At 32.0% G+C, this 17814-nt stretch overlaps 1 protein-coding gene across 3 annotated transcripts in view; it reads left to right on the forward strand.

The window, feature by feature from the left end:
- LOC111503297 (telomerase-binding protein EST1A) overlaps positions 1-7596 on the forward strand; it is a 258113-nt gene extending 250517 nt beyond the window's left edge. For all 3 annotated transcript variants that reach the window (XM_023157571.2, XM_023157567.2, XM_023157570.2), the window contains one exon: positions 7017-7596. The gene's annotated coding sequence lies outside the window, so the exon portion shown is untranslated. The remainder of the gene's footprint in view (positions 1-7016) is intronic.
- The last annotated feature ends 10218 nt before the right edge of the window (positions 7597-17814 follow it).

The raw sequence follows: 17814 nt of genomic DNA on the forward strand, positions 1-17814 counted from the left end.
TTATGATTCCTCGTATATCGCGTACCTCACTTTTTTTTCATCAACATGCAGAAGGCTAAAACTGAATTTTCCTTGAAATCCGGCTTCTTTTGTGACGTGAGGATTTTCACTGGACCAATAATGACAATTTTTTTATTGAAAATCCCTTCTCTCGAATTCTCTATTCATTAGCGCAAATAACTTCATCAAAAAAAGGATCTTCTTGAATGCGTATCAACAACATTTCACAAAACTCAACTCTCTGTTGAGGGTCTTCAGGCTTCATTGCTTGAATTTTGGTGGATCTATAATCTTCAACACTTCTTATCGATGACTCAGGAAATACATGAAAATATGCTAAGATATTAATCTGGTTATCTTCAGAAGTTACGGGTTGAGACAATTTTCTTGCTCCTTTTAAAGCTAAGCCAAATGCATTCAAATTGTTCTGAATTAGTGTAAATTTGTTGAGGTTCATTCAGCGGTAGATTCGAATACCTCTTGTTGAACTTTCTGTATGTCCTGCTGATAATTTCATCATAGTGATCAAAAATAATTAAAAAATGCAAAAGAACTTCGTTTGGATACTTTTGTTCCATTAGTTTTGAAGGTATTTGAAACTTGTAAAATGACAAAGATGTCAATATTATTAGGAGAATGTCACAACGTTACTGTCAAATAGTGATCCTGAACTGCTTACAAAATACCGAATGTGAATACCATTCTGAAGGGATATTTTCACAAATAAATACTCATAAATCTAAAATTAACTAGTTAGGCATCCGCATGATATACATAGAAAGAAAGAAATCTTGACAGCTTTCTAAATTTGTAATAATACACAGGGTGTTCCATTCGAAATAATCAACTATCAGTCACTTTTTCAAGCAAACGAAGAAACTATATTTTTTCATCACCCTGTTTTGAAGTACGCTGACGTGTGGGAAGCCTCCAAATATCACCGGACTCAAACCAAATTTCGGTTCCATACTATTCCTTAACTCAAAGATATCAGCATTTCAGGAGGTCATGATTTCCAAAGAAAAAAATTGAAATAAATTCATATTTCGAAAACGGTAACAGATAGGTATAGAGAAGTATCGAGAAAAGTTGTAGGGTAATTGTTGTAGATTCTAAAAATAATATTATATACACGGTGTGCATATATTGAAAAATCGAAGTTAGTACTACTTTCTAATGGAAGTGACAACACAGCATTATCGAAAATATTTAAGTTCGGTAGAGAATGTCCAATAATTTTCAAAGTGATTGGATGGCTGGTTTACCAGAAATGACTAATGAGCCATCACCGTGAATCAGCCTGTATAAGATACCTAATGCTGATGAATTGTCATGTTTTTCTTTCTGTATTCGGATTTCGCTATAAAAGTACTTTCATAAAATACAGTGCGGACCTAAATATGCCAAGATACCAAGGTACCAATGTCGAACAAAATTCACGTAAAAATGTTTCGTTATTAGTAATTTTGATGTTTCATCACTCGTCGCCAAAAGGGCGCTTTCAATTTTTTTTCAAGTAGGATGGTTTTCTGATAACTCGTTTGATAGGTATTTCAATTCTCTACCAAATACTGTTTTATCGTTGGAAATCGAATAAGGCCTTCTCGAGTAATTATCAATTCTATATTCATTTTACGGATCTGCAAACAAACTAAGAATATTATAATTAAAAGAAATAATGACATATGTTTACAATTTTTGTCCTATAATAAGAAATATTTCTGAGGTAATATCGTTCCAAGCACCTCTTTTTATATTCACAAGTTTTGGAATGAATCGCACTTTTATATATCGTATCGTACACTTCATATGTCCCGTATTCCCTCAAAAACATTTAGAGGCATCATATCGAGTGATCTAGGGATCACGGCTGTCTACCGGTTTGGAAAATTTCAACTAAATATATGGTACCTCTTCATTACGACGAGCTGGTTTGAAAGTGGTTAGATGACAATCATCAGAACCAGTGGATAGTAAACGTGGTTTAGAATGACCCGCTGCATTACCTGACATGACACCTTTATATTTCTGTGGGGTTGATGAAATCCAAAGTTTATATTGAAAGGAGTAAATTCTCTCTTGAAAATATACCACTTTCAATTTAGACAAGATATCTTTGGCTGGGATTAACTCAAATAAGCGAAATAAAGTCATTACGTACTGTCATCGATGACATGAGTGAATTTAACTCATTCATAACATAATTTTTCAATTTTATGAATGAATTGAGAGCTTCTTCTGTAATATTATTCAGATTAGTGCTGAAGAGACAATAAGGCAAGTATTCTTCATGTCAGTGAAATTTTACCTCTTTCTTATACTATATTGCGTAGCAATCAATTTATTGAAATGAACTTGTAGCAATCTATTAACTGAAATGAACTGAAGTGTGTTCAGAATATATTTCTTTTCAAAATTATATTTACCGTTTGTTTGTTAATCTTTAAAACTAATATAAAAGTGCTAATCACTCATAAACGGCTGACCCGATGAAAAAAAAATTGGATACAGAATTGAAATACGTATCAAACGAACTATCACAATACCTGCCTTTCGATTTGAAAAAGAAAGTTTGTAGCGCCCACTCGACGACGAGTGATGCAACACTATTATCTTTCTTCTCAAATAATACTAAAAACTATTCTTTTTTACATTAAATTTGTCCGACCTTGATATTTTGTTCCTTCCGCACTGTATAGTATTACTTGGGTATATATCAAGCGGTTCCAAAGTTGTGTCAAAAATAAAAGTCAAAAGGTGATCATTTGAATTTGTGATGAAAATTCAGTTGAAGAGTATAATTTGGTTGTAGAATTATTTTCGAAATGTATATTTTTCGTTGTCGAATAATGAATCGGCCAAATTCCTAATTTTTTTCGTGATTTTTCCAAAAGAAACACACTATATATTCTAACTCGCGTGAACTCCCATTGAAGAGCGTCCGCTTCAGTTCCAGTTAAATTGTGTACACCATGTTTCCCAACAATATACATTAAAAACTTCAGATGAAAATTCTGGAAGTAAATCTTCAAGTGACCAATCCAATTGCAGAAGTAAAAAAGGAAAAAACAGAGACCCTATCTTTTCCATGATAATAAATTGATTTTCACACAAATGACTTTACTGAAGCCGCGTTTCGCTATATAGTAGCTTCCTCAGTCGAACTGGTACATTAAACTACTTTACAATGCGATTTATACAAAAGTTATTGCAGAACTCAATTAATTGATATGATTATTCAGGAAAAAGCAATTTCCATACAATATTGATTCTTGGAGAGCAGAGAAAATTCAAACAATGATGAAGATAAGTTTAATAATGGTGAATGGTCAACTTTCTGTTGATCATTTGATAGGGATTTTTTTTTTCGGATTACCAATGATTCCAACAGGTTTAATTTTGTATCCTTTATTTTCTTTATGTATATTATAATGGATAGTGAATTTCATTCGTTCGGACTCCCATTAAAAATACATACATATGTTTAAAAAATGTTTTTCCATTAACTAGTCGCACCCTTACGAACGGCAACCCTCAGAAGTCTAAACTTGTGCGAGCTAAGGACTAACAAGGTCTTACTTTTTAACGTGTGATTCCTAACACGGGTTGGACGGTAGCAAGTGAAAATCGAGTGTTCAGCGTGCCGTTTGAACATTCGATTCACACATCGGCCGATTGACTGAGTGAACAAAGCACCCACGTCAAACCGCCCGGCCGCACGACCGTCCAATATGATACAAAATTATTTAAAATCCCTGAAGGAATCAATAAAATCAAAGTGAATAGTTGAAAATAACAAAAATAATAACCAAAAAAAACCTGAAATGAAATCACAGTAAAATAAAACGCAAGCATCAATTGAAAAATGAACATTTAAAATGAAATAAAAATTAAAAGATTCAATCCAAGTTATTCCACGACGTTTCGATTGTTAGTATCCATAATCGTCTTCGGGTGATGACTGGACTTATTCCTCCGAGAGATGACAAATCCAAATACCAAGACAGCAAGACTCTCGCAAGGAAGAGAAGCCGTCACAACCAGTACTTGCACTTCCCTACATCAGGGGATTGTCGGAAAGGATAAAAAGAATTGGGTCCAAGTACAACATCAGAACCTTCTTCAGATCCGGAAACACCATTCGTAGCTGCCTCACGAAAACCAAACGCGGACTGCGATTCCAAGAATTGCATTTACCGGATACCCTGCGAGTGCGGAAAATCCTATATCGGTGGAACTGAGATGCCATTGAAAGTACGTATTGCCGAGCACAAGCAACACATATCATCCATAGAGAAAAACACTGGTTAAAGAGGAAATTCAAAGAAGCCGCCTATATGTTGTCCATCAACGCATTCAGCCAAGCTATCGTAGAAATACGCAACATATGGAAATCCATAATCAAGCTGAAAACGGTCAACTTCCGTCAAACGGTCATCTCCCGCTCACCGGTGAAGCGTAGAGAGGCAAAAGGGGAAAGGTGAAAGCGCTCGAGAGACCTTTAAATAGTCATCCCTCCAAGGAATATGTCCAGTCATCACTCGAATACGATGGTGGAGTCTAACAATCGAAACGCCGTGAAGTAACTTGGCTTAAAATCTTTCAATTTTTATTTCTTTTCAATTGTCAATGGTTGCTTGTATTTAATTTCATTGTAATTTAATTTCGAAGTTTTTCACTTATAAATATTTGTTATTTTCAACTATTCATTTAAATTTCATTGATTCTTTCATGGATTTTAAATCATTTTATATCATATTATGAAATTCACTATGAAATGTTGTCAACCACCTTCAAACAAACATGGACAGTGTTTTATCAAGTGAGGGATCAGTGGATTAATGATTATAGATCCTATTTCGATAGGGACACAAAAGATGTTAGAAGAAACTCCTAAAAAAACTATGAACATTCCCATAGAAAAATAATCTACATAATAATCAAAATAACCTATATCATCAACTAGATTTATTCGGCTTTGAGGGTACTGAAAACTTTCTCAGGTTAGCTATTTATAAAATAACATTCACATTTTCGTGTTTTTCAACTTTGAATCTCTCGATATCTGTGAAACTACTAGTTAGGTAATTATAAACAAACATTTTCAATAAAGTTGTGTTGGGAATTTGATTCCATGTTATTCAAGTTATATCTTCCGAACATCTCTTTAGAGAATATCACATGTAGAATTGAATATAGGATATGACATTTGAAAAAGACCATAACAATTTTTACCCTGTTTCGATACCCCCAGTGTAAGAAAAAAATTATCAAATTATTCGAAAACAAAAAAATTTCAAAATGTCCTCATAATGAAACAGATTCTTCAACTAAGTTTTCATAAGAAATGGGGACGATTGGAGATATGAACTTTTTGATATTATTGTCAGCATTACTTACGAACCATCCGTTATATACACATACAATACATCAACTTATAAATTGAAAGGAGTATATTTCTAAGATAGATTTTGGCTTTCTATTTCTCCATCTTCATACAAAAAATATGGGAATATTTCAAGTAGTTATTTCGGATGTATTTTTCTTTCGTGTAATTCAGTGTTTGTGTTGAAGTAGCTGTTTCGAGAGGGTTTTTTTTCCAGTTTGTATTTGAAAGTCATTTCATGCAGGATCTACAAAAATTTGTATAAAGTATTTTTTTTTAATTGATTGCTTTCTTCATTTCTTTCAAAGATTCCCACATCCCACATTCCCACAAAACATTTCTTTCCCAAATATACAACCCTATACTCATTTGACCAACAGGAGTCAATCGCACATTTATGGTTCTGGTTAGGAGACCTATCATGTATGAGCAACAACCAACCTGACCACGTAGGCAGCTATAGCTACCTGCATGACATCTAGGTCCGAATTATAAATATTATAAATATACAGAAATATGTTAACGAATGTATCTGATGTAGATCACGTGTTTCTGCATATTGGCTTCGTCAGCGCGGTGCAGCCAAGTGCAACAATGGTCAACACTTGTTTGTCAAAAAACTACACACACGCACGGAGCTACCAACAGGAGCCTATTCACGATAGGTCTCCTAACCAGAACCACAAATGTGCTCTTGCATGGGTAAAAATTTTCAAAAAGCCAGTTCGAAGAAACTTTTTATAACCCCAATAATTTTTCTCAAACTTATAATGGAAGCTCCATTGTTTAGTTCAAGAGGAAATATTGAAAATTGCTTGAGTTTTCCATTTTTCGATTCTTTGCTTCTATTTCGTTTGCCTTGAAAAAAAAAGAGTCTAAGCCTGGATAATAGACTTGAATGACTTTTTCTGGAAGAAGGCTGATGAATATTTTAGAGATCTTGATTGAACTTGTACATTTTTCATTCAATATTAGCTCATTGTGCATTCCAGAAAAATCTTTGAATCTGTTATCAATTACCAATTGCTATCTGAACCCATCTCCATTCAACAGTTCAGATCTCTTCAATGTGACTCCCCTTGGGATTTCGACCTCTCGATGAAACATTTTTCAATTTTATTTCAGTCTATAAATATAGCAGAATTTAGAACTTTTCTTTATAATTGAGTTTTTCGCCTAAGCGAGCAAATGGTTCTCTTGCAAAGTAGGTCTACTCGGGATTTGATTGAATCATACATTATAGGTTTGGATTCTCATCATCTGAAAAGGTCAGCGAATATGAAATCTATGAAAAGGAATATGAAATGTTGAAAATTGATAATAATACTAAAAATAAGTGGACCGAAACATTCGAATAAGGTGGTTCTCATCTTTGATAAGAACGCATCCGAATATTATTATTTTTCGTATCATTGATATTCTTATTATTTCATTCATTTGAATCTTATCTTTCTCATCGTTTTCAAATCTGTTGACACTTTTAGGCAATGAAAGGTCGAACCTGGAACATCTATTCGTAGGTATCAAATTTTGACAGCATACGAAATGTAGACTAAAACCAAACTTTTGACAAAATAGTCAATAGAGAATTGGATGTAAATAATTATTTTCATATAATCTTTATTTTCAGGTCCCGGCGTGGCGTGTTACGATAAAATGTCGATTGCTGATATATTTACTATTTTCATATAGGACTGACTTTAACATTCATCCATGTCTTTTCTTCAGTCGGGTTGTGTCGCTGCATTCCTTTAGTCATCGTTTTCAATGTATTTGTACAGGGTGACATAGAAACGCTGTTCCTGATAAAAAATTATGAATCAAAGATAGTGACAAATAATTGAAAAATATTTTCTTATATTCAGACTACAGCCTTCCAATTTCCCCCTGTATAAAATAACGTTAAGTGTCACCATATCATGAGTATATTTTTAATTTATACACTTTATATTTGAAAATATAAATACTTTAATTATATCTTAGCTACCCATTTTTGGGGAAACATATAGTTTTAGATTTATTATGTACTTATAGATTTTATTTTTTAAATTAATGTGCCATTTTTACTTGTTCTTTGGCAATCTTTTTACAGTATGGTTTTTATTTTAAAGAACTATTCAACATAATTTAAGGTTTGTATACAAATTTATTTTAAATATAATGCAATTGTTTGCTCAGGAATTTAGATAGAATAAATAACATTATCTTTACATTGTTTTTTTTTTTTTATCCTAAAAATTCCTCATGAAAAATAAATACTATATAACTGTTATGGGAGACCACTTTGTGTTACATATTTTTTGAGGTAAGAGTTCGGCTCAAGCTGTAGGTTTAAGAAATTTCGTTAATTTTATGATTCACTGATGTATAAATAATAAACAATATTTCTGAGGTGGCGTATGGTATTCGGAAACAAGATTTGGGCAGAATACAGTGTTAATGGGTGTAGTTTTTTGTAATTGATTGAGATCAACTCGATTTTCATAATAATATTCATTAATAATCTTTTCAACCTCAAGAATGAACACCATTTAGTAGGGTATAATGACATAATATATGGTAGGGTATAGTCATCTTCAATGAAATGTAAAGGTGGTGGTCATGAAAGTTTATTTTTCTCAGAAAATTTCCTGATACTTATAATTGTCTGATCAGATATCTATGGGAATGTTTTCACATAATATACTTTTTATAACACATTTCGAGTAAAATCTGTCGAAGGTTTTTTTACTCTTTTGAGAGAATTCAATTCTATAATAATAATAATAATAATAATAATAATTTCATTAACCATTTTCGGAACTTAATGTACATATGGTAAGTCAATAATTGTAATATATGTTATATACATATAAATAATATGATGAAGTTTCATGAAGCCTATACTATGTCACCTTGATCGATTGATGACATGTTATGAATTATCCTTCTAGTGACCCATTCATCAAATAGGTAAGTATACATTGCTTTCAAGGTTCCTTGAAACTAATGAAGCGACAAATAGAGGCGAGTAAGAAAAATGAACTTCCGCTGAAAGTAATTAGCAGACATAGTTTGCTTTCTGTATTTTTGGTTTTATATCACTAGACAAAAAAGTATAGTGGAACATTATTTTACATGGATGTAAATTGGATTTGAAATTGTGTTGTGCACATTACCTACTCGACCGTAGAAAAGGCCTGGATTAGAAATTCATCGTCGCCCAGGGATCCGCTCAGAAGAAAGGTAAGAACAACTCCGAACCCAGTTTTCTTTTTTTCTAATATTAATCGGTCAAATCGCGGTGGGTTTTAAGGGTTAAAACCCTTGGATCAATCAGTCATGTTTCAGTGATCCTTTCAGTTGTAAGTAGTGTCTGTCAACAGTTTTTTTCCACTCAAGTTGTAGTTAGTCACATGTGCAGAGAGAGATTTAAAGTCAAGTCAATTTGGCGATTATTCAGAATATTCAACCATTGAACCTTGAATTTATATGTTAACTTAGAGTTATATTTTATATCAGAATTTTTGTTTATAATTCATGAGAGATACTTTTTCTGAAACTCATAAAACATTCATTATTTTAATTAATTCAGTATCGTTTCTGATATAATTTTCTAGAATTTTAATATTTCTATGGCACAACAATACATTATTTCTGTTCACCAATCTATTTGATTTATCTGATACTGCCAAAATATGTTATTCTTGATATTTTCTCATCAATTCTAAAATTATTATTGTAATCTGTTTGAGAAAATCTGTTTTAAAATCTGTTTCTTCGTTAATCAGCTGTCGCCCCCATACGAATGACAACTCTCAAAAGTTGAGAAACTTGTGCGAGCTAAGGACTAACGAGGTCTTACCGTTTAATGTGTGATTCCTAACACGAATAGAATTTTCAGAATAATTTTGAAAGGAATTGTATACACATCCTCTCAATCCAGAATCGTATTAAATACTTAACAATTCATTTTGATCAATTGTTTTGCATCTTAAGATATTGTAAACCACTTTTAGGTATCTTTTTTTCATAAATATGGTTCAAAGATCTGTCACTCCAGTTTATGTATTCCTATTCCGAATATAGATTCGGAATGGGAATACATAGATAGGGTATTCCTTTTTTCAATATATTTGATCAGTAAGGATTTGATGAAAAAATAACTTTTTTAGTTAACTGTTTGACCAATCTTTTCGATAGTCATGCTCCCTTGAAAACATCAAGAATAACTAAGAAGCGATCCCCTTGGCTAACTGGTACAATAAAAGAGATGATTTTAATGAGGGATAAAGCTTTCAGAAGATTCAAAAGAACTAAATCAGAAATTCATTTTCAGTTTTATAAGGACATGCGGAACGTCACAAATCAGGCGATTAAGAAAGAAAAGAAGGCATATTTTATTTCAGAGCTCAATAAAAAAAACAACAAAGATCTCTGGAAAGCCATTAAATCTAATGAGTTCATACCAAATAAAATTAACAGCATTCCAGAGAATTTAAAGAATCCCTCGCAGTTAAATGATTTTTTTTGTTAACTCAATTCCTATTAATGAACCACCCCCCGAACTCACCTCTTTCTATACTGACAATAAATTGATAGAATTCAACTTTAAATTTCAAGAAGTACATGATATGTTCGTTTTTGAAACAATTTCTAATATAAAAACAAATGCAATGGGATATGATTTACTGAATATAAAACTCATAAAAATGTGCTGTCCACATATAATTCCATATGTCTGAAAAATAATATTTCTCCCGCGGTATGGAAGAAAGCAATTGTAAAAGTTGTTCAAAAAAAATAATCCAGAATACAAAGACCTATGCGCCATTAGTTTATTACCAACTTTATCAAAAGTTCTTGAAAGAGCTATTGAAGTTCAGTTGAAAGAACACATTGACAATTTCTCTATACTTCCAATAACTCAATCCGCATTTCGTAAAGGACTAGTTTGTTGCATATAGTGGACGATATTATAAGAGCAAGTGACGAAAAAAATAATACAGTATTGGTACTTCTTGATTTCAGTAGAGCGTTCGATACTATTAACTTCGATTTAATGTTAATAATTCTTGGCTATATAGAGGACTCTCTAAAAATGCTATATCACTGTCATAAAAAGGTTATCATAGAAGGAAATAGCTCACAATATTTGAAGTTGATATGTGGAGTGCCACAGGGCTCTATTTTGGGACCCCTTTTGTTTGCTATCTACACATCTCAACTTGCAAAATGTTTAAAATTCTGTAATATACATTTGTATGCAGACGATACCCAGTTGTACTATAGCTTCTCACCTGAAATGATAGATAATGCGTGTACTCAAATCAATAGTGACTTAAAATTATTTGTGAAAAATGCTTCTGATCACTGCTTAAATTTAAATTGTAGTAAATCCAATGTTATTGTTTTCGGACCAAAAGGCCCTAGAAATGATATTTGCAAATCTGTGAAAGTAGTAGTAAATGATCATGTACTTGGGGTTGTCCCAGAAGCCAAAAGCCTGGGCATCATTTTAGATATGGACTTGACATTCGAAAGCCAGGTTAATGAGTTTATTCGGCGTGCATATTATTCGCTCAAAATTATATATGGACACCGAAATTTCCTACCCATGAAGGTGAAGGCGAATTTGTGCGAATCATTAGTTTTATCTATATTCAATTATGCTGATATTTTGTATGGTCCATGTTTAACCAACCAATTCAAGAAAAAGATACAAAAAGTTGAGAATTCCTGCCTACGGTTAATTTTTGGTATAAGAAGAAGAGAAAGAATATCATATAAACTGAAGGATACCGGCTGGTTAAATATGAACGACTGGAGAGTGTTACATGCTGCAACTTTGTTTCACAAAATAATTAATAGTGAAGTGCCGTCTTACTTACACCCGAAAATCACTTTTAGAACTGATGTGCATAATATTAATGTAAGGTATAAAGGCCGACTAACTCCGCCATCCTTTCGCACAGAGTTCTTTAGAAGGAGTTTCAGCTACCCCAGAGCTGTGCAATTTATAATGACATTCCCGAGCCCATGAAACGAGATGACTTCAAATCATTTTAATATCAATTTCGAACGATTCTTATTATCTTCAAACTATTAATGACCCAATAGCTACCTACCTATTACAAATCTATAAATAGTCATAATATTTTAAGATATTTAAAAATTCTTTTTGTTTATTCCTTTGCGTACTAGGCGACATTTTTGAGGTTAAGTGGAAGAGCAATTGAATGATGACTTGTCATCATGTAAATTGAACTTCGCCTTTTGTCTTCATATAATAAATGAACTGTACATGATTAATTTGATTTGAATGTATTAGAAGATAATAAAGACGGTATTATTATTATTATTATTATTAAATAATGTCATCGATATATTACCTATATTACTGATTAAAGTAAATAAAGTCAACCTAATCTTTCAAGAATTTACATCCGATCTTCTTCTGGGGTTGTATTCAATTTTAACCATTTAGTTTTATGTAAATCTTCATTTCAGAAGAAACATGATGTAGGAGTAGATTTTTTAAATTTGATTTCAAATTTTTCACATATATTTTTTTTTTAGAAAAGAAAGGATTGAATTCTGGTATTTCATAAAGATGAACAACAGCAATAATGTACAAATTTTGCATTTGATCTGATTTAGAGTTTAATTTTCACCGTTTATAAAATATTATGACATTAGTTTTTTTCAGCATTGGCTTCATGACCCACAAATGGGACATGTTGATTTTTTTATTTTCTGTATGATTTTAGCCTATTTTTCAAGGTTTTTTGAAGAATTTTTCATTTTACAATTATTTGCTTTTTTTCAGCTTTTTGCTGAAATTTTCAAAATGTCTAAGGGGTGTTGTTAGGCTGCAGCTACTGTTCAACCACTTACGAGGTTATCGGTGGTACTATAGTGGTACTATAATTTATTATTTTTTCAACAACAATTCACATAATTGCATTCTGAATTTTTCAAGTGGTTAGAACTTGCCGGCACTTAAGGTAGTGGTTTTCAGGTTAATTGAGTAGATTTTTTGAAATTTTGAAAAAAATTATATAAAAATTTATTATTTATACCATGTTTCAATCACATCGATTTTCCATTAGAAGTTTGAGAGAGTCAAGTTACCAAAAAATGTTTCGTTTAAAATTTTAGATGCACTGGGATTTTTTTGAATATTTTATACAGGGTACTCAGTAGAAGAGTGACGTATGAAAATCAATTTTTTTGATAACATCAGAAAAATATTGAACTATATGGGTTTATGATGAGCGGTTCACTTATGCCAAAAATAACATAAAAAAGTTCAAAAGATGTTTCAAAAATATAGTTCCTTCATTATCGAAAAATAATTTGATCACGATCTCATTTTTCTAATATTGGGTGAATCGAAACACGAAAACATTTTTTCATAAATTTTTCAGATGGAATAGTCAATATCCTATTCTCTATATGGGAATGTATGCACCTAGTTGAATATTCAGTGGTTTAAAAGTGATAAAAATAGTTTAACAAATTTTATTTTCAACAGTGAACTCATTATTATTATTAAATAAATAATTCCAAGCAAATTATAAGTTATTTAACACAAAAAATCATAAAAATCATAGAAAACTCCCATAGGGATAGTAGGTACCGAAAAGCCCAGATTTTCTATGAAATTGCATCGTGGAATCTTTGAAATAACTTGTTTGTATAACATCTCAGATTACTTTTCAACTATAAAAAACATGTTCATTTTAGAAATGAAATCAAATTTTGTGTAGGAAATTTAATTTTTGGCTTCTTATGATGCTCATTTGAACTACTAGGTATACACAGGTAAATCATTTGTAAAAAACTATAGAAAATTAAGTAGAAAATGATTTCAAGTTTTTATTCACCCAGTATCAGAAAAAAGTTATTGTTCAAATTATTATTCTATAATGGGAACATTTTTGAAACATTCTCTTAACAAACCAGTCTCAAATGAGTTTTCATTAAAAACAGAGACGTTTCAATGGATTTTTCTAGATTATTTTTGAAATAATTTTTGAACCGCTCTGTGTACATCCATATAATTGCACATTTCTTAAAAGTACTTCTATAATGGAAAACGAATACGGAAAGCAATATATGACATTTCGTTCATATGGAAGCAGTTGTTTCGAAAGGAATGTTACATTTCGTGTATTTCAATGTCATGTGAAAGTAGTTGTTTCGAAGATGTTTTTTCCAGTTTTTATCTTTAAAAGAGTTTTTATTGTAGTTATTTCCTTTCTTCTCTTCTTTGGAAGTTTCCAACATTTTTTGTTTTAAATGATGGAGAAGTACGGAGCCGAAACCTTTTTTTTCTTAAAAAAATACATAGAAAAAATTCCTTTTTCAATTTTAACGCCAAAGTTATTTTTATAAAAGTAAAAGGTTCAGCAAAGGAAAACTACTCTTCGCGTACCTCAAATGTTGAAATTGTGACACCTAATCTCAATACAATGACTTCATATTTAGAGAACGTAATTTTTCGAAGCGAACCAGTTTTTCATATTTCTAGAATAAACTTATTAAGGGTGAGAAATCACCAAATTGACACTTATTTGGAGGCGGTGATTTGAATAACTAAAATTCTTATATGTTCCACACACTGTGATGTTCTCATTGCCGAATTGAAGATATTTATAATACCAATATTTCATACTACTCTTCCTCAGCAGAAATTGAAATATAACTTCAGAACCAAAATAGGAAAACGCACAGTTTTTGAGTACCTATACAAATTGAATCATACATATATTCCCGAAATTGATACCTAACTTTATGATAAAAAAAAATGACACTAAGTATTAAAAGAGATGAACCAAACATTAAGAGATAAAAAGAAGCACTTCTTGGTATTATATTCCGATAAATGGTTCCAGTTATTCATTCATGGTTATTTTCACCGAAATTTCTTGGTGACCTGTGAGGCAGCACGTATGCACACATGGAATATATCTGGTTCTTGTAGACAGATGCCACATGTTATTAAAACCCTTCAGGGGATATTCGAACCGTTGTTGACTTAAATTAAATAAAAATCTATACGATAGAAAAACATTCAGAGAAAATGTTGACGGACAACTACATTATGTCGCACGGCGTAAAAAAATAAAAAACACATGCATTTGCTACCGATTTAACCGCTCTATTCCCTTTCTCCACGCAATCGCTGCAGAACAGTGAATTCAAATTAGATAATTCAATAATTCATAGAGTATTTTTTATTACAAATATCCATACGAATAGGTATCTCAAATGTTTAGAAAAAAACATGGATATGCCGGAGCCAAAGAAACAATTCAAACGGTGTCTCAAAACATATTCCAAAATGATTGGAAATATCGATAATTCAAACGAAGTTCTTTTAAAATTATTTATTTCACATGAACAGAGTGATCAAATCATTGTCAGAATTTGCAGAAAATTCAACCAAATGTATCCTGAATTGAAACCAATAAACGAGAGGAAGTTTGTAAGTTTACAAAATAATTTCCTCAACTATGACTCAAAGTTTCCAGGAAACAACTGTACCAAAAATCAGGCATTTCTAGGTAAAAAAAAGATCTTTCTGGGCCATAACATGTGAAAGTACAGAAAATAACAGACTTAGGATGATTAACAAAATGATTTCCTTAACTATGGCTCAAAGTTAAAAACGCCTTCAACATTACCGAAACCAGTTTTGGCATATTTCCATACAGATCCAGAAGCTTCCATTGGCAGTGCAGAAAAAGATTTGGATGTGTATCACATGCTTCAGTTCATTGCATTTTGAAAAATCACGAAATGCATCCGTATAAATTTACCAAAGTTCAAGCTCTCAAAGCAGAAGACTTTGAAAGTAGAGTGCATTTTTGCGAATCCGTAATACATATACAGGAAGATCGGGAATTTTTGTCATGAATAATTTGGAGTGACGAATCAAAATTTACTAGAGATGGCATTTTTGATAGAAGGAATAAACATTTTTGTGCTGATCATAATCCTCATGTGACAAAAGAAATGGGTTTTCAAGAAAAATTTTATCAGAATGTTTTCTGTATTTTGGAGAACAATAAAATTAGCCTTTTAATTTATGAAAACTCACTAAATGTAGAGAGATACCTCCAATTATCAAGGACGACTGTTACCAATTTCCTCGAAAATTTGCCCTCAGAGGAATATAGGAATTCGTGGTTTCAACTGGACGGAGTGCCAGTCTCTTCAATTCCTGGAACAGAAAAATGTCCTAGGCAGTCAAATATGGTGGATACGGTGGCTGAGGCATAATTTCAGTGTTGTTTTCGGCAAAAAAAATTACGAACAAGCAATAACGACTCATTAGGTTCATTATCGTGACACAAAAGCCATGAATTGTTTTTCCATAATACCGAAAGTTTTCTTCGTATTGCTTCTCGCAAGCGGTGCATAATTTCAAGATAATACTCATTGACCGTACGACCATGTGACAAGTCCTTGGCATTTGATCGAACTTGAAAATTTTTCATCAAAATTCGTGTTTCATATTATCGTTTAGGAGTATAGCCGTTGACTTGATATCTGAATAGGCAAAGAAACTTTTATTCACATTTGACAGACATCAAACCCACACACCTTTTTTGCATATTTATTATGAACTCAAAACTTAATTGCATTCAAGTTCTTTTAAGCTTTCCCACATCTCCCAACTCCTTTAATATTCTTTCCAGAAATATCATTGGTAACTGATTCTTCTACGTTTTTTATCGCGTTCATCGTTTCCGCAAAAGTTTGTTTCTTTTCGCACTAATTGGTCCATTTTACAATGTGAATGAATGATTTTTTCCGGAGAGCATTATGATTTTTACGTAGAGTTCAAATGTTGCCAATGATCTCAATATTACTGGATAATGGCTGCTCTATATCATCTAAACTATATCCATCCAACAAATAAAGTAACCCAAACAATGATAGATGCGTGATCACCACGCACATTTGAATCTATTGGGTAAAATGAACAAGCCTCCTTACCCTGGCCAATCAGATTTAACTGCAATCGGCTGGCGGAATTCATGTTATAGTGTCGGAGTGCTTAGATAGACAGAGTTATACATTCCTGTTTGCATAGAAAGCTGCAAAGACAGAAAGCGTCGGTCGATAATATTCGTGATTTCAGTTCGCTCGGAGAATTCAAACCAATAAAACTGGAACCTCTGACACAGAGTATATCCAAAATATTTATCTGTTTAGTCTGTTCATTTTTTTACATCTATGGTTCAGATGGTAAGCGAATTCAACATTTATGATCAGAAATTACGGATTTTCAGCAACATTTTGGAAAGTATTCAACGAAAGTCATTTTTTGTGGAGGAAAAATCCTTAGAAATAGACCGTATTTGGCTACCCATCTTGAAGAAAACTTTGGATAGTGGCGAAATGGCAACTGACTGATATCGGAGAGTACATTGTATTACATCGAATGTTTCAGTTGTCAATCAACAACATTGACAAACTTTTATATTTCAAAACTTCTTTGACATCTGTCGAAGAAGTAAAGAAATAAACTATCAAAAAAAGTATAACTGCGAATATATTCGAATTTTTTATCCATTTCTGAAGACGGAGGCAGATTTTGGCCTCCGAAACGTAAAAGATAAGTATTATTTCTTAACAATTTTTTTGATAGGCAAAATTGTTGAATACGACATGTTACTGATAAATAAAAGATTTTTCTTTGTGAAAAATACTTTAAAAAAAATTTGGAAAGTATATTGGAAAATCTAGACATAGTTGATCCTCAACTCAGAAATGATCCAATTGAAGTAATACATTTACATGTTATAAAAAAACAGACAATTTTACGAATGCATTTGAGATAACTGCTCAATCAATTTGGAATAATTTCTGGGTATCTTGTGTTCTATTTACTTTGATAATAATCTCATTATTATACGTTAGAAATATGATTTTCCACCTTCTCACCTGCCCACCTTCATGTTTCAAACTGTTTCTTTGCGCTCCAGAGAGTTATTGGAAAGCAAATCAATCAGGTTGAAAAATCACTTTAATGAAATGAATAAAAACACTTTTGTCTAATTACCACTATTTGATTTCATTTATACGACCGGTTTCGTGTTTGACCCCATTGTCAAGTATAAAACTGAAATGTGAAGTTCGAAAACTCTGTTATATCGGGAGTTGTTAGGTAAGATATAAGGCCTGTATTTGAAAGACAAGTAGTTGGGCTAACTAGGATGCAAACTTTAAAAGACAACACTGAAAATTCTAGGGGTTGTGAAACTTATAAATTCAACAGAGCAGACCTACATAAATCCAGTTGCTCGTTTAGGGGAATAAATTTCTGGTTTTTGATTGATTTGTTAATTTCCATGGCTTCCAACAAATTCATTTTTTCCCTTTATTACATATGTGTAGGATTTTGAGGTTATCTTTATTTATCTTGTGTTTTA

This window comes from Leptinotarsa decemlineata, unplaced genomic scaffold (genome assembly GCF_025532065.1).
Source record: "Leptinotarsa decemlineata unplaced genomic scaffold, Ldec_3_MD MMD2_tig00001019_RagTag_RagTag, whole genome shotgun sequence".
NCBI lineage: Eukaryota > Metazoa > Arthropoda > Insecta > Coleoptera > Chrysomelidae > Leptinotarsa > Leptinotarsa decemlineata.